Raw genomic sequence first — 19,547 nt, forward strand, 5'->3', positions numbered from 1 at the left:
TTTTGCTGAAACCACAAAGCTTGATAGCGGTAACCACATGTCTCCTCAATTCTGAGATAAACGATGTGATTGGAGAAGATTTAATATTCATTCATTTAAAGATTTATTTTGAAGGGTGGGTGTTTTAAATTATTAATTTGATGAAATTAAGTTTTTAAAGTAATTGAGATGCTGTTTTCTTCTTTCTTTGTAGTTAGATAGACTCATGATGATCAAGGAATATAGAAGCTAAAATGTGAGCTAAACTTCCTCTCTAACTGTGATCTAGCTGCTTGGTTGAAAGAAGGTCGGCTGGTCGAACAAATAAGCCCAAATGTCTTTTGAAATTGTGAGGACCAAATGGGTGGCTCTCAGGAACTGGAGTGCAAAAGCGAATAAGAGTTCCCTGTTGCTGTTGACCTCTCATTTTCCAAGATTGCTGAGTAAAAGTTAAACAGATGAACAACATTAATGATGTCCATTCATCATTGTTGGGGCGACTTTGGTTTCCTCCACAGTGAGGCCTTTAAGGGGAACGCTGAGAGGCAGAGAGCCCCTTACTTTGAAGGATCTCATTAGAGGCCTACAGGGAGACCAATGTTTCTGCTAAAGACAGAAGTTGGTCGCACTGTCACAGTGAATCTTGTGAATGAATTCATCACTCGGTGATCATCTTTGATTTAAATTATGTAACTTAATGTTGCTGTACATGTTGTTGAGTTCATTTCCTGAAAAAGGACGAAGAAGAAAAGAAAAAAGCAGATGCATGAGAGCGGAGAGGACAGCTCCAACAAGAGGATTCTGTGAGATGATGTAACAGGATTTTACTCACGATGGACCACCTGGACGGCAGACCCAAACAGGATATGGTAATATTTGACACTTAAGCTCCCTCTTCCTGTCATTAAATTAGCTGTGACGAACTGCGGCTATTTTTTGCCTGCAACAACTGTAGTATTGTAAAGTATATTTGAACGAAGTGGAAAATAGGAAGTGCTTCAGCTATGAGTAAAAAGCTGCTTACCTTCCCCTAAGGTGATTACTGTTATATCACAACACGCTCTTTCATTTCAAACATGTCAAATCCTGTTTACACATCTACGCTACACTGACATATTTGTGTCTCAGGCACGGTCCAAGTTTGTCAGGTGCTATCCTGTTTTCTTCTCCTGTCTGTTCATGTGTGAGCATTGTTTGATTTTTAGGAAGTCAGTCAACATGTTAACAGAAAAATGGGAATTATTTTGGTCTGTATGTCCCATGAACCAGTCAGTGCAAAAATCTCCGCTAGACGCTGTTTAACTGTATACAGCTGTGTCTTGGACATCACAATGTCAGTTGGCTGTGGCAACCGCAGGCTAAATGAGGATTTAATTTTTGATGTCAGAAGGAAATGTGACTCCATTTGTTCTCACTGATTTATTTTAGGGGCCATTATAGTCAAACATCCAGCATTCAATCAATCATGAACACAAGCTTTCATTGGCTGCAATGATCGTACCAAAAGAGTCGAATAAATTTAAATGTTTGGAACCGTGCTTATTTCTTATGGCTTTCTTTTTTAAATATAAATTTAAATAACACTGCTGATGACACTCTTAGGTCTGTGAGTTGAGTAGACGCTTCAAGTCAATGTGAAGCTAGGAACTGAATAGCCCAAGTAGCAAAAAGTCTTCTGTGGGAAGTTAAAAGGGAATGAATAAGTGACAATTAGTGGTTTTGCAGGAAGTCCCATGCTGGATAAACATGGTGGATGGGTAAACATGTTGGTTTACAACTTGGGACAGCTCTTAACTTCCTACAGGAGCGCCCTGCTCAAAAATGAGCATAGCCTTTGTTCAGGCAGGCCACAAAGCCATGCTCAATCCCAGCTGATGTCACTGCCAATAGAAATCAGCTGATGGCTCAGCCGATGTGTTACAAAGCATCCAAATGGCAAATCTCACACAAGGCTTTAGTCTGTCTTTCACAGCTAGTTTACAACTCACCAACAATAAAGTCCTTCTTTTTATATTGTGTCTGACTTAATCAGTCCATGTCCATTGTCGGTGATGCTGGTACACGAGGTTTTGCTGGTACCCTTCCTGCCTCCAGCTCTCTGAAGAAGCAATGTCCATGCTTAAAAAATGAATCCAACACATAAATGCTAAAAATTGCAGTTCCTCCACTGGCCACTTGAGGATGGATTCAGAAGCCAGTCAGTATTCCCAGACATCATCCATCCTCTTCTGCTTATCTGATTCAGGGTCACAGGGAGGGCTGGAGTCTATCTCCACTATCACAGGGCAAGAGGCAGGGTAGACTCCAGACAGGTCGCCAATCTGTCGCAGGGCTAACATATAGAGACAGACCATCATTCACACATATGGCCAGTTTAAAATGACCAATTAACCTAACCCCATGCATGTCTTTGGGAGGAAGCTGGAATTCCAGAAGCAAACCCACACACACACTCACTCTTCTTAACTTCTTGCTGTTAAGCAACAGTGCTAGCCACTGCATCACTGGGGGCTAGTCACTGCATTACCATCAGAGGGTAGAGTGGGTTGTCTGCCAAGTGGAAGGTTGGCAGATTGATTCCCTGGCTGCCCAGTATGAACAAGATACTGAACCCCCAGTTGTCCCTGTTGCGTCCATCAGAGTGTGAATCTACGCACAAATGTTAGACAAGGTATAGAAAAGCTTAGGTATAGGAGGAAAAAGTGCGTGTGTGAATGGTTTGCAGTAAAGAGTGCTCATTTAAAGTGGAAAAATACTAAGTACCAGTCCATTCACCACTTTGACACCCACCAAATATCCAACTTCAGCTGCAAAATGATCATGTTTGCAGCCTGGCATAAAAAGTGATTTTGGCCTGAATAGCTATTTCCACTTGAGGATTAAAAGGCACCCATTTAGATTTTGCTGAGGCTTCAAGTTAGTTATATAATCTCTAAGACTGACAGGTGTGCAAAAAGTAGCTACAACTGCCTGATAGGCTTCATTTCTGCTACTTTAACTTGCTGAATTGGACCAATATACCATGTCAGTGAGGTTTTGGTGAGAGAAATTCTGGTATTTTATTAGTTACTTAGCACTAAATGGTAATCTGTGTTTGTGTGCTACACCCTTAAACTTTTAGGATGCATTTTGCTAAACAGGTTTTCTGTTGTTTACCGATAAATTGACATGTTACCATCTTGTCCTATTATGGTCACTACTGGCTCAAAAAATAAAAATAAAAATATCACCATACTAAAATGCATTTTTTACATCACCAACAGGTGATTTCACAATGGCTATTTCCATCATCTTAATACAGTCTATGGGCTTTCTATGTATGCCTGTTTTAAGGGAGGTTCTAGAACAGAGCTGTGCTGCCAGATACAGTATAGGTTACTGCAGATGGAAAACAAACTACTTATAATTCATTAATTTATTATTATAATCATTGTTTTTACATATAATACAAAGACTAGCTCATATTCAACAACTTCCACAGAGAGACAGGCGCACAGCCACAGCAGCGCTCTGAAAGGAGAGCCAAGTGTTTGTCTAGGATAAAATTTCATCATCTCCAGAAGCTGGAGGCAAAAAGGGCCTTGTGTAATACAGAAAGAAAAACAACAACACTGCGATTGAGTTATCTCGGCTTCTGTCATTGCCAGTTGTAAAAGCTGTAAGCATTATAAATGAAGAACACGCAGTGCAAACTGTGCGGAAGTGGTCCCGCAGTCAGAGAGCAGGTTATAATTCAGGCTCGCAGTCATACTCTAAACTCCATTAAGAGGTCCCACATGTGGAGCGCATTCATGTCTTCATGGGCTGACGCTGTTGGTGGCGGTTCAGGCTGTGTCATTAAACAGATAAATGAGATGCTTTTAACATCTCCCTTATGTTAAAACACTCTCCTCAAATAATAAGTACAAAATTATGTTTAATGTAAATCAAATGTTCATTTCTTCAAGCTCCAGCAGGTGTGCATCTGCAAGCCTCGAGTTATTCTGTAAACACGCTTTCTTGCGAGCTTCCACGATATTTTCAGCTATCTGACATGTTATTAAAAGAGATAAGGGAGACTAATGGAGTATACCTTTGAATAGTGAATGTTGAATCTGAATTGACTGGCAGGGAGAATAGAGGTATTGCTAGAAGAGTGAGCACTTAAGTAAAGGGGGTTAAAGACACTTAAGCAAACATAAATTCAATCAGACAGCGAGATTTACTGGACTGAAATCACATTCAAGGGCTGCCGTTTATTTTTTCAGGTTACTGCATGTTTTTTTAAAAACCTTGGGGGTTATGTGTAAAAGTTTTAAAAGGTTTGCTGACAAAACACACTCACATCAGCCACATTAATAAAGCAAACCTTAGTAAACTGATGGTAGCTGTATAACATTTCTGCAAGTAGTTTAGGAATTAATCTTTTAATAAGCTAAAATAAGCTCTTCGACGGTGGTCATCAACAACAGCTGACTTTAAAACAGACTCAGTGCTTCTCTTGCTGCTTCATTGATGTCAACTAGTAACAGTATAAACCAGCACAGGCAGCTCGGGATCAGGGACAGAGTTTATTATAGGGTTTGTTCTGTATCCCTTCACAGGATACACAAATGAGTTTGTTACTGATATTTATCACTCTGTCTCCTGCATGTGCTCTGTGTGATCATCCTAGCTCATGGTTAATGAGTTAATTATGAAAACAGACAGAAGTGACTTCATCTCTGACACTGTGAAATAGAAAACAGTCAGCACAACCTCTGATGCTTTTTCTGCGCAGTCTTAAGGGAAAATACATCTTTAATGATGATTGGTCTCCATGCTGAGTGATGTCTGATCATTAAGTGGGAGACAGACTTATTTGCTTTGTTAATTAGAAGCATACATGTAATCAATACCACTGTTATGTCTGTGTGATAAGATAAAAATCCCCCAAAAGCAAAGACTGGAAGCATAGTGGAGGTGGATAATTATCATTGGACAACACCTGATATGCAGAATATCAGGAACGATGTAGGAAAGCTGGAACGACGCTTTCCTCTCAGTTAATGAACCCACGGAGACTCATTTTTAAAAGCCGAGCCTTTAGAAGCAGACATGACAGACCTTTAAAGTTTGAAAAGTACAGAAGCGCGCCGTGACCTGCGCAAGCGTTAGGTGAAGTTCATCTGTGCACAACTGTTTATATAAACTGTAGCCAAGTAAAATTGTGCGCTGAGATTTATTTATGTGTAGAAAAATACATTTACTCAAATAGCTATAGCTTGTAGAACAAGAAACAAGGAAACTGGAGCAGAGCAGTGAGAGAGTGGGTGGAGGTCAAAGAGCTGGGGAAAGTTAATAACTTGAAATAGTAAATATACATCCAGCTGATGGGAATTTGGCAGCAGCGCAGTAAATTATCGTCAAATGATCCACTTTGTTTCAAAAAATATGCCCCCTGTATACTTTCTGGGACAAAAGTTTCAATTACTTAGGACAATGTGTATGTTTATTGTTTTACTGCTGCTATTAAGTGTCTGGTCTTAAAGTGTTGCCGTCAGGAAGATGGTGGAGACAGCCAATCTCAGATGGCGCTCTGCCCTGAGGGGACAGATAAATGAGGACCACCAGGGTGGATAAAACAGCCAGCGAAACTTGGTCTAGGATGATCGCGCACTTTATTAACTTAAGTTAGAACAAACGTAGAGAAGCTTGACCAACGCTTTTTCGTTGATATTCTCACATTAGTCAACTTAACGGGCCTCTGGACTGAAAAAAAGAAAGCGTTCAGGCATGTTTCTCTATTTTAAGGAAACATTTTCAGTAGCTGAAGTGTAATTTTCCATTGCCCTGAAAAGGAAAATAATCAAATAAACACACAATTTCCAGGACGGTGAGGCTGGGGTTGTGAGAAAGGAGGTTAGATGTAATTCTTTTCATGCTCTGCAGTTTCTCATTTAGTTTCTATCAGCTAAGCCACACATATGCCTCAAGTTCTACATTGCACCACAACACATTTAAATTCCTGTAACACATTTGCAGAGATTTTAGTAATCCACAGCGCTTAGCTGAAGGATCTGTTGCAGAACTTGCAAGTTTTTTCTTTAGAAACAAACCGTGAGGTCCTTTCAGTATCCATCTCTGATGAAGAACAGAACACAGACATACTGTCTGTAAGGCTGTGACATCCCCGATATATTAAATGTGTTTATAGACTATAAAAAAACTGCTACCAAAGGAAAATGTTTTTGTTTTTTTAACTACTGCATGATCTGCTTGAAAAGTGATTAAAATTGAAATCAGACCCGATCCCAGCAGTAAGCCCAACAAAGTTCAGACCATGCGTCCTGTCTCCATGTGCAGGGGCAGATGTGAAAGAGTTAGTAGGTGTTGTGATAAGCTTTGAACCACCGTGGAAAGAAATGGTGCTGAATGAACACAGAACACTAACTGAGCCCCCACACCCCGATTCGGGAACGAGTGAAAATGTGCAGCGCTAATCAGGTGAAAATAAACAGAGTCGCACCCCCAGGCATCATGGTAATGAGAGGAATGAGTGCAGGATGTTGAGGCCTAGACACCACAGTGAGCCCGTGTTCATGCTAGTTTTGCTACCTGGATATCAGCATTTCCTCACTAAATAAAACTTGTATGAGGAAGCAATGATAACTTACGCTGTTTATGTGTATCTGTGGTTTGTTGGGGGAAGACAGGGTCACTCACTCAAATGGATTACTCTGGATTAAAGCCAACAATGCCTTGGGGAGTCTGCACACAAGCTGTGAGCCTTAGAGGAGCCAGTGTACTCTGACTGGGGGACTCCATCCCGATCTCCAGGATCGCGGGAAGTTTCCCATAGAGATGAGAAGCAGATGTCTCTCTTTTTTGGTGTCACACAGATTCTGTATTTGTTTCCCTCCTTCATACAGTCAAACCTGGGCCTTCTCCCCCCCCCAAGGGATGGGGGAGGAACATGAGCACCATGGGAAGGGCAGCTGTCCTTGAGCCCAGTCACATGACGAGGGAGTCCTTTTTGTGGGAGGCACTGACTTTAGGTACAGAGCTGTGAGCACATGGAGCGAGTCCAAGAGCTCCCAACTTTCTCATGGAAAAAGGCAAACAAGAAAATTTGATAAAAGCGTCATGCTCTGACGATTCCTACGTAAGATGGACAACCAGCATGCTTTTTCAAGGTGGACTGGGCTTTACTATTTTGTTCCCAATGTTGATATAGGGCGTGACCCCTGGCTTCTGCCAGGAAGAAGAATCATTGATATCAGATGGGACCCACTAGACCACTCCCCCTCTTCTCATCTGGAACCTTCTGGAACTTCTACTTTTACAAATATCCTCTCTGGCTCTGTGTAGTGCACCTGCGACTCCCATGGGCCCTATGGCTTCCCCAGAGCCTGGCGCCTTGGCTTCTTTGGCTCAGTAATGACGTGAATACTGCAGCTTGCAGCGTAACACAAACAGTTGGCCAATCGCTGGGTGTTTGGCTGTGGTTTGTAAACAGATCAGCAGGAGGAGGAACAGTTACTCCCAGTGGAGATGAGACTAACTGACTATCCTGAGGCGGGAGAGCAAAAGGACAAGATACAAGGCTTATAGCTGTCTGCTAAATGTCCATGTTGCCTTGCCATCAGCTGAGATAAGGTTTTTGGTATGAGACTGTTTAGGTGGCCAAGCCTGCAGGATGGCTCAGTGGTTAGAAAGATCATCCTTCAACTAAAGCATTTAGATTAGAGCACCCAATTTAGCAAAAATCTAAATGCTAAAATGTTTGAAATGTGCGAGATACCGGGATTCCTACGAGGCTGCTCCTTCCATGACCTTGCAGTTTAAGAGGAGGGAGCAAGCAAGAGACTAATCCTTCTGGAGATAAATGAATACCTTCTTCAGTAAAAAGAATGTGTTAATAAACAAGTTATTTAAAAAAAGTTCCACTGATTTTCCATGTGTGCATTTTTTGTTGATACTGCATAATGAAATGTCGACAACACTGGAGAATTTGTGGAATTAAAAAGACTGATAGCTGCTCGATACTCGTGGCATAAATGTGAGAAAAACTCTAGAAGGACATTTTAGGATAAACGCATTTGAGGCAGAACATCAGGACATATCAAAAACCCCTCATGAACATCTGTGCACAGAGCAAATCTTGGTTACATTCCTTTTAAACAGTATGTAAATACACTACAGCCGTCTCTTCACCAATGCTCTTTTTTTCGAAAAACACGTTTCGGATTTTTTTGATAACAGCTCCATCACGGTGTCAAAATGTTGATGCAGATTAAACAATGAAACCAAACAGATCCAGGCAAATATTGACTATAAAAATCCCTGTGATACATCATGCTGTAATGAGCAAAGCACATGTCAGGGTAAAAGCGTGAGTCACGGTCGAAAGTTTTCGAGGAAGATTACTGACTCTGGCGGTGTTAATAAGCCTGTGTTTATACTCTGTGCCTCTGTGTTTAAGTAGAGCTGAATGACCCGGGATTAAACGGAGGCACGCACGCAGATGACAAACTGGTGTCGATGGGGGTTTGGAGGCCAGGCTTGTACGCAACACTTTCATATCAGCGGGGTCGCTCCGGTGGTCAGTCATCAAGTGTCTTTGTGCTGGTGATCAAAGAAGATCGTAGTCTATTGTTTACACGCTAACCATGCTATTCTCTCAATATACAAGAGGAAGCACTTTAGTACTGAACTCATCTGTCATCCTGACACATCTTGCAACTCAACAAATCTGCTCTAATGTTCCTCTATGAAGCATTGGGGTGTCTCCATTCACACTATGCTACACCTGGCTGTAAAGAAACACCAAACCACAGGCACCTGCAGATCCAGAACACCACAGATAAAGAGATTAATCACACTACAAATGGGTGCTGGTGATTAATGGGAAACTGCGACCCTGTGGTCATAACATCTAGATAGGCATATGCGAGATAGCCTGAGGAACCAGTACAAAAGGGGGCTAAATGGGCCATCATCTGGCATTCAGTAGTATTCAGACCAAAAAGGGCTTCTTCTTTTTTCTTAACAAGTAGAAGTGAGTGAAGAGAAGCTCCACATCTGCTGCTTTTGATGGTGCAGTTGCAAGTAGTTCCCCACCCTCCCTCTTGACCTCCTCGCTGTGGTTTTCCTCCTCTTCTTATTATTCCTACTTCCTCCTGAGAGGACATATTCCCACGCTGTAACCAGAAGGAATCTTGGTTCTTTCTGGCGTGACTTTGTCCACTTTGGTTGCAGAGATACCCAGAAGCTCCCTGGGTTTGAAGGAGGGGCACGGTTAGAGGGGGCAAAGGCCTCACCGTCCCGAGGGACAGCCCTAGTCTTCCACATAACAGATAAACTGTAAAGTGGGATTTACACACTCACGTTATGCCACCCCGCCCACTGCCTTTAGCCCCCCATGCCTCCTGGGAAGGCTCTTATCAACGTGAAGAAGTCACTGAAGGAAATGCCAGCTTAATTTAAAGAGCCTGCACACCGCTCTTCATCTCCTGTCTGCAGCGATGAGAAGATTTGCTTTGCCACTGCTGGGTTCAGGCATGGCTTGTAACTATTAGACAGGGTGCCTTGTGGCATTGTGGCTGGCGTGCTAAAGGATCTGACCTGTGCACCCTGTTGCTTCCAGGATCAGATTACAGGCCTCACAGACATGGCAAAGAGCGTAGAAGCAACAGGAACAGGCTGAGCACACAGGCTTGGGAAATGTGCTCATGAATGGACAGACCTTATTACTCTGGGCAGGAAACACAAATCTGCAGATGTTGAACAGCTGGGAGACATCTGCATGGGAAATAAGTTATCATGAAATATAGGATCCCGGGCGTACTGCTGTGTTTTACATCCAATAGCTTGTGTAAGAGAGTCCTATTGCATGAAGCTGAAATGAATAAATTGGATTTCTGAATGGAGTGGCACAGTGGAGGCAGTCTCCACTATATTTCTGAGAAATTGCCCACATACTCAATCTGTGAGGGGCGCAAATGGCACCTTATATGCAGCATATTTATTCCCTTTGGTGGAAATGAGATGGAAGCTGAGGGACGTGAAGCAGGGGAAGAGATAAGAGCAAGTTGTTTCAAGGATGCAGTCAAATAAAGTATTACAGGCAGTGTCCAGTCCAAAGCATCTGGTATCTGAGATGATGTTATGCATGCAGGCTGCTTGAGAAATGTGAAACAAGTGATAAACCTCAAAGCAACAAACAAAAAATAAAAGAGGCCTTTCCCATGAACTGGCTGATGAAGGACTCGAAGTTATGCAATTTCATCCTTATTCTGTTGTCAGTTTTAAATCAGCCATCATAACAGCATGTGTTTCTTTTGTATTTACCTTTAATGGCAAACAAAATGGGAAACATACTATGCACACTGCAGCTGTTTACTGGATTTCACAAGAATAATAATAAAAAAGAAACCCACACACACAAAACCCCCCCAGATGTTTTATTGCAACAGAAACTTTAAAGTCAAAGTACGTGCTTTTATTAAAAGAAATCTTTCTCATAACGCTTCAGCGACATATTGGCAATTCTCTTTATCGTGTAACATGCATCTGTCTGAAGAATGAAAAAGTGTGTGATCTTAGAAGTACCGCAAAGCCAATCGCTTCAAAGAAAGGCAGCAACTGTGAAGACATGAAAGCTTAAAAAGCCCTTATCAGATTGGTAAAGTGTTTTTCTCAAGACAGGAAGAAAGGTACAGACACACACACAAACCCAAGGAATCACGTATCAGAAGTTATTAGCATAAATCAAAGTGAATCATCAGCTCATAAGCTTTGCTGCAAAAAGGTATAAAAATCTAAAATTAAATACGTGCGATATAGCTGATCTTGTACCATCTTTTCTCTGATGAGAGAGACTTCTATTTTCAGTGCCTATACCAAAAGTTAGGTCCTGAGGCTGAACAGTGTCATGACAAGAACATACTGTACATGGCAGTTTTAATGCATCACACTCAAATGACCAGAAATTGTGCTATCATGGATAATAACACTCCCAGAGAAGCCCAGCTATTAAACTATAGTATTCTGGGTCACTTGCTTGACCATACATAGACTGACTATTACATCTAATTGCACTAGTCTGTCACGAGCAATAGTGATCATATTGAACTGCTCAGTAAGTTCCATGTGGCATGATTTATAGACAAACTTCGTCTCTCTATAAAGTGACGTTTGGACACAGTTCAGCTCAGGGAAACCAGGCAATCGCTATAACATCTGAAATTACTCCTAATCTCAGTTCCCAGAAAACCTTGGGAAACACTGTCTTGCTGTGCAGTTGGAGTAACCTGACTCATTCGCTAAATTAGATGCTTCGTGAGGTGCCAAGTTGATAACGTTTAGCGTGCTAAGGAATTTCTGTCAATCCACAGTTGAAAACTTAGAAGCAGGATTCCTCCTTTGGATGCCAAAGTCATGAGACTCCTGGATTTACAAGTCAGATAAAGGTTTATCTGCCCTTGGAAAAGGTCATAGGCCTCAAACTGGATTGTAATCAGATGGACCAGTCAGGAAAGGAAGTGAGACTTCTGAATGTGTGATGCAAGAACATAAAGACTACCTGAACACCAGAACGTTTACCTTAAATCTGATTCTTTACCATGTTTTTTTGTGTGTATGTGACTTTTTGTGAACCGTCTTTTTTAGCTGTTAATAATTATTGCAGTTGATATTTTTTGAAAAGGAAGGTTTTAATCTGAATGCACCAAAGGAAGTATAAACAGACAGCTTATTAAACAGTGAGTCTGCTATTCTGTATTAAGTTGTTTCAGAAGAATGTTGAGCCTCACTTGGACTTGACTTGTCTGCAACAGCGAAGATGAAAGTTTTATTTCTGTCATGAGAATATCTGCTGTGTTGCAATGATCTAATCATGTGGATCGAGTTAGAAGGAGAGTTGATCAGAGACACATCTTTATCTGCAGCCTAGCCTGACACTGGAGATACAAACACCTTGTTAAAAATGTGAGAATCGGGCATATTAATGATAATACACAAAACTGATTGATTTGTTTAAAATCCAGCATTTTGGACATTTTACAGGAGAGTGCAAGTTTAGCTATGACAGCACCCCCGGTGCAGAAAGAATGAATTAGTGGCTAGCTCAAGGGTCTAACAGCTGCAGCTTGCTGCAGGGTTCACTGTAATGAAACTGTCTCATTAGGCCACTCACAAGGAATTATGCTCATATCAAAGAGTTAATCAATACAGTTATGTATAAATGAGCAAAATGCACAAAGAGTTTTTTTTAAGTGGAACGATATGACAGTATTAGGAAGTTTACTGTTTGTACACCAGACTACAACACGTATCTTTAGACTCTGAGATGCTTACAGCCATGAATGAATAATGCTTGTAATACTGGGAGTTTGTAGAGAAAAACACAGTCTCAGAAAAACAGTGTGTATCCAGCGAAAGTGTTCGTAACAAGGCGCTTATGCTTTTGAAGTACTTTTCTCCCTCTTTTTAGATTCCAAACAAAAGATGTTCATAAATAATAGCAATACTATACATAAATGGTGAGAGGGAGACAAGATAATTTAGTACTCGGCGTGGTTCCTCTGTTTGCAGTCCTCCCTTTTCATATGAAAATCAGAGTGTCATCTTGGAAAATGTAACAGAAGTGAAAACGACTAAAATCTAATATGTGTAAAAGACAGCATGGCAGCGGGACCTCCTCATTAGTAGCCGTTGCTTTTGATTGTGGACAACAAAACAGTTCTTACATCCTTCTGGTGGCTGTACGGGATTCTATAAAGATTAATTCAAGAAGTAAAACATACATTTTTTCATCGACTTACTTGAAGGATTATCATGCAAGTGATATCTTTTTGATGGTCTGTGCGCAATGTGCTGTTTGTAGCACTGCTACAGCCTCATGCTCTATCCATAATAGATGCAAAATCACATCATAGCCTAAATAGACACAACTGAGTGCTTTTCAGCATCTGAAAAAAACCTCTCTCATGTCTCATCACAGATGTGATGTTGGCAGGATGACCAGAGGGTGGCACTCTAGTAACAGCAGTAAAATGGTTGTAAACTGCATATTTGTATATGAGGCTGTTTGGATATCTATAGCACCGATATCACACTCACAACCAAGAGATGTATAAGACAGACGGAGTTTTCAATAGTTCAATAGTTTGGGGAATTTTTTTTTAATACAATATATGTGAATAGATTTATACTAGATTCATCAGTTAAGGTGATTGTGGTTAGTTTTAAGGCAGACGTAATAAGATCAAAACAAATACATCTGTACATATTTAGTAAATATCTTTGCCACACATACCTGCAGCTTAATCTGCAGTTAAAGGTAAGCACTAAAACTTAAAGTCATAGCATGTCTGTATCATCTCATACTATTTAATATGCTTGAGATTCAGGTGCTGTAAAAAGAAAGAAAAGGACTTACACAAAATATAGTCTATTAAAGTTTGCATGATGTGAAACATGCTAATGGCTTCAGATCCACTGAAAAAACTATGGACCTGCTTAAAATTTGGGATCCTAGATCGATTACACTCCACATGCTCACTCTTTTTGACTTGTAAGGATAAATGTGAAGCAAACAGGAAACGAGTGCTGCTGTGATTTTGTTTCCTTTCGTCATGCATTTCACTGTAGCTCTTCATAAGAGGACAGTTAAGAAGGATTTTTTTCTCATTATTTTCCCCACCGAAATCAACAGTAACTTTCCAATTTGCACACTAGTCACCCAGAGAAAGAGCTTCAGTGTGAGTTTACATACTGAATCCCAAGTGTGCATCGTAGTGTTGATGAAATAGCATAGCGCATAACCAAAACAAGTCATTTATCAAGAGTTTCATCAACATGAGGCATCATTTGGGAGCATTTCCTGTTTCAGAAAACTCCTCGGGGACTTAGTTATCAGTGAGCATCAATTCCCTGTAGACTCCCCTTGCTGAGACAGTGGCCGTGAGACAGAGTGTGACCCTGCACCTACACAGCTTGATGGCCTAAATGGTTTAATCAATGTGGGTCTTTGAGGGATAAGGGCTCTTATGGGGGATGATGCTCAAGGGTGCATAGGGTCAGAGGGGATGATCAATATTTAAGGGGCCCACAGCATTGGCAATACAGTGCAGATGTGCATCTTTAGCTCCCTTCTAACCAAAAAATAAGCTACTTGTAAGACGTTAATATGCCCCTGCGTAAATTAAAGGCGAACATTGTATGAAATAAGCTTAGAACTGGAGATGAATTATGAGCCTGCTCTTACATTTGTACATAAAAAACCAAAAAACTAAGTGCAGGTAGCATTGTTCCCATTGTTCCCTTAACAATATAAGTTAGCACAGGGCAGCTGAATCAGCTATCTTGATGAAAAAAATGGATTCTGAATGTGAGACCCTATAAAATGAGCATGAACTGCAATATTTCTGTCACTCTGCAGAAAGAGAAAAAATATATCTTCATCAGCTCTTTTATCACCCTTAATTTAAGCTGTGTACTTTTGGTTATATTCTGAAAAAGGCTGTCTTAATGCATTATTTAGGTGGTGTTTGCTGACTAGCACTTCCCAGTGACACTTTTTTTTCTGTGTATTGGCGAGAAACCATAAATAACCACATTTTAATATATGACAATGAATACACTGTAGAAGCTACAGCTTCATCCTCCCTAAGGCTGCTTGAAGAGGATGATTTGAGCCACACTCTCCACCATTTCACTCTTCATACCTGCCAAAGGAAACAACAACGAGAGCTTCATGCACCATATCTTTATTTACCTCTTGTGCTTTTGTTAGATCAGGGTTCAACCTGTTTCACTCTGAGAATTGACCATCTTGTCTGATACTTGATGTAATTAATGAGCTCAGAGTTCAGTGCGACCAAAAATCTGCCTATGGAGCAGGAGAGAGACTAACCTGTCGATAGTCAACAAGAACTGAGCTTATGTAGTGCTGAAAATGGAGGTTAACCACAGAAAAACAAGTCTGATCAAGAGTTCATCGAGCTCTGCTTCAATAGATTGAAGCTTAAGTCCTCATCGACTGGCTGTCGAGTTGCAGCTTATCTAACTTAGTGCTTCTGGGGCTGAAAACTTTCTAAAACTGAAAGACCTGGATATTCTTCAAAGGCTCTTGAGTGAACTTTTTTTAATCCATATGAAAATGTACATACTGCAAAACGAAAAAGTCAGATGCACTGGCAAGGTGACATCTGTTGTAGCGTGCAGCAGTTGCTAAGTTAGTTGACCTTGTGGAGCACCTCGGTGAAACTCTCATTCACACTTTTGAATGAAATGGCTGTGGCAGGACCTCCTGGGCCCTTTGTGTGCCCCAGGAATTTAACATAACCCTGGTCCTGTAGTGTATGCAGCCTGACTCATTTTCAACTGTCAATTTGTATGTGCATTACAGAATTTTCTATTAAAACTGAAAACAGCATTTTCCTGTACAGATGTGTCTCCATCAAAACCCCCGTGGAGCTGTTGAAATAGAGATCTGCAAATCTGCAATCTGTTGAACAGCATCTGCTGTAATAAACACCCTGAAATCATCAAAATTCAGAGCGTGTGCAGTGAGGCAGACCCCTAAGCTAATATCAGCGTGACCATTACTCACAATCCCGCCTGGTCAATCATGCTAAATGTCCCCATCCCTGCTGTTGTCGTCCAGCCTTTGCTCCTCAGCCCCCTCCTCACACCGGAGGCCTAATCCATCATCCTGCCTGCAGTGCAAAGGGACGGAGCATGCAGAAAAGCTACACTGAGGGATTTAACTTTGTTACCACCAGAGGCCATAAATCTACAGCGGCTGCCTCCAAGAGCTGCTCTACAATTACATGATTAAATGTATGACGTAATATAAAGGATGCATAGATGTGAATGAGAAATTGTGGGTGTGACACTATTGTGATATTTTACCTCGGCTATAGAGCTGTACCCTAATGTGCTGCATAGTTCTAAGCTTTTAATATATTTCAAAGATGAGCTTTATCAAGATTTAAAGAATGGTCCAGTCAGCTTCTTAACTTGACAAACGGCGTGGCTTAATGGAAAGAAGCCATTTCATCCAATTCTTAAAGGACATTTTTTTAATATATTTATCGTTTTGATATTAAAATGTAGTATATTTCCAACCCAGCCTTGTAAATACAAGTAAACACATTTCTTCATCTAACAATATATCTTGTTATGCATTAAATACATGCAGTACACCTAAAGAGAATCTAATGAACAAATGCAAAAATTCCTCTTATTGACAGCTTCTTCTAATGACATGCAAATGTTCACTGCAAAATTCAACCTTGATTGGATTGGTTTATTGATCGTCCTTTAACAACAGGACAAAGGTCAAGGGTTAAGTGCTTTCTCGTGTACGAGTCCACATGCTTAAAGACGTATTGTGATATCCATTTTGCTGACTCTTTCAGTGACGCACTTCCAGCGTCCTCTGTCAGGCAACAATAAATCATGTGTACATGTTTTACAAGTCATAGCCACATATGGAGACAGTGACCTTCAGTGATGCGGATAAGAAGACAAATGTTGATGAAAACGTCATATTTTAGACGTTATACTGAGTCGATGTGACAGACAGTGACTTGAGGCACTAATTACACTCTGTCTTGTCACAGTTAAATTGTCACACTGGTCCTGTTTTCAACACCAGAGGGAGCTGCCTTCAGGGTGAACATACCTTTTTTGCATCTACTAAAGTCTGATGTATAGCGAGAGACAAAGCAATGTGTGAACTGGAGTTAGCACTAACGTATTATTTTTTGCTCTCTGGAGCATTTTGATTTATGTTGTTTTTTCCTTCGTGTAAATAATTCTGCAGAGGCGCCAGTGTGATGTTTTATAGCTTTTACTAATTCTGGTTGTAATGCTGACTAAATTTCTGCCATCGAGGTGATTTGTCACAGATAAAATGACAGAAAAGCATTGTGTTTGAATGATTGCAATGTTGAGTTTGCAAGGCCATATCCACTGAGAGTTAAGTGAGCATAGATAACAGCCTGCTGTATGACTGATCCAAAGTTTTAAAAAATGGAAACGCTGTGTTTTGCTAATTTGGTGCATCATTTATAACAATGTGGGACGTTATGGTGGTTTGGTGGTTTGTACTGTTGCCCTACAGAATTAAGGTCCTGGTTTCTAGGAAGAAAATAGATGGTTGTATAACAATGCATTGACTTCTGATTATTCAAAAATGAGTGAAATGTGTGACAAGATGCCCTTTTCCACTAAAAGCATGTTGACAGTGTCTTGGAGTGGATTAGCACGAGGGAGAGGATAGGCTCTGTGGATCCTTTATTTTTAAAAATGCAGCGTCGTTGCATACTTTGTTTATACACTGACTGGCATCGTTAAGTGAGAGCAAGCAGACTCTCTCTTGCCAATTGTCCTCTCGACACAAATCAACTTTTGTGGCTGAAGACAGAGGAGGTGGAAGAGGAAATCCTATAGGCTGGAGAGTGCTCTGTGAGACGCAAGTGTTTTTCTTTGCATGGAGACAACAAAGAAAGGTCATGTGAGGCTTCAAAGGACATGACGATATTTCATCTTAAGCACTGTTGTTGTGCAACAGAATAGTTTCTCTAGTTGGAAGAGAACTATCTCAATGTCTGAATATGTGATTTTTCAGTCTCAAAAATTGGCTCTGGTATGAATATTCATTTCTCGCTGTATTTAAATTCCATTTTCTCTCCAACTGAAACCATGCATTATCACAAAGTTATTGAACGTTTACCAAGCTTTTAAATCTGACCTTTGCAGGCCAACATGCCTTCCAATCACAGCTGGACTCACTACATTGAAATTACAACCTTCCTCTTCTGTTGAACGGCCCTCTTTTTCTTTCTCCGTGCACGAGCCGGGTTTATCTTTAGTGTGCATTGAATATTTATACAGCAGGTGGCTGGGGAGTCAGTCACTGATCTCTAAGGTGACTTGCTGAGCCTCTGTGGGAGGTGCTGGTGTGATGGGGTTGGTCTGGGATGAAGTCACATGGGACATATTGTCTCCTCGGTGTGTCCTTTTATTCCACTTAGGTAAAGGATTATATTGTGTGGTAGACTGCCTACCACAAGCACAGAGGAGAAGAGTCAGGGAGCCATTAGAGTGCTATTATGGCTAAACTGTCATTTGACTGATGTTCTCAGCTCTAAGCATCAAATATCAGACCCGTGCTCTTTGCACACACCGGTTGTACATGCTGTTGTTGTATATTAACAGATGAAAAACTCTCCGGCACACCAAAAAGTGAGAAACATTGGAAGATTTGATTAATAAGACAATCTGAGTTTTAGACTCGGGCCCTCTCACTTATTCTCCTGCACTAGAGAAGGAAAGAAAGGAAGGTGAGACAGTAATTTATCATGCACTGAGGATTCACATCAGGGAGATGCTCTGAATGATAATCATGTTGTCTGAGATTGAGGTCAGCCTCATTGCTGGGGGACAATTAGAAATCCTATTAAAGTCGATCCGAGGATCATCTTTTCATAATAGCTTTTAAGATATTGCTTCAAGGATGGAATGATTTCTTTAGAGATCACTTTGCGATGACACTTTCATACAACACAGAGCACGAGCATTTAAAATCCAAAATGCCAGGCCTTGCATTGTAACAGTTCATGCATAAACTGCTTTCTTAATGTGGGTTATAGCTGCAAAGACTTTTAATAAGCCCGCTGCTGTCAGAGAGCAATTTTCCCCCTGAGCTGAACTCTTCTTCATGCATTAACAGCTGACAGAAAATAGTAACTCTGACAAGCACCTCAGACATGAAAGGGCACAAACCAATGCAAAATTTGCTACTGTAGCGGTTTAGATACAGTATTGCATAAACTATACAGTAATGTAACAAAAGTAGACACTTGAAGAAAACTTTTTTTTAACTTTTTTTGGACTGAGCTGCACAGACTTGTAAGAAAGTGTCCAATAATACATTAGCAATTCTCACAAAAAGGCGAGGAGAAAGTTTCTGGGCATTGGCATTTCATTGTTGTAGCCACAAAGCTGTCCATGAACTGAATGTGTGAGATAAGTGCTTTGGAGTGCAAACAAACTGAAACAAAAGAACATGAGGTGGAGATTGGTTTAGTAAGTAAGACAGGGGGAGGAAGCACTTCTGCCGTCCAAGGGCATCATAAACCCCAGCATGTGTCTGCACAACAATGCCAACAGGGGCACAAATTCTCCACACACTGGGAATCGATTTCACACAGAGAGGGGAGGACTTGGAAAAGAGGCGTATCGCAGAGACACTGAAATACTGCATCTTGTGTTACTGGATTTGGAGCCCAGTTTTCTGAATGTTTTTTTTTTCTCCAAGTATCTGCAAGCTGGGGGATCCAGTCAAGTGGAGCTTTCCTGAGCCAGCACAAGAACCTGTGGCCAGCTGAGAAAAAGAGATTGTTCTGGGGGTTTACCTTAGAATAAAATTCATAATAAGTGCTTGAAAATTGTAAGAAAAAAACTTGACTTGCTATGGTGAGCAGCAGTGTGCACAAACTTCATAATCTGCAAGCTTTTATACTGAAAGAAAAACATTTTACACAAAGGCTGACAATAAGAAAAATAACACACATTCAAGGGCCCATAGCTGT

This window comes from Oreochromis niloticus, linkage group LG19 (assembly GCF_001858045.2).
Source record: "Oreochromis niloticus isolate F11D_XX linkage group LG19, O_niloticus_UMD_NMBU, whole genome shotgun sequence".
Classification (NCBI taxonomy): Eukaryota; Metazoa; Chordata; class Actinopteri; order Cichliformes; family Cichlidae; genus Oreochromis; species Oreochromis niloticus.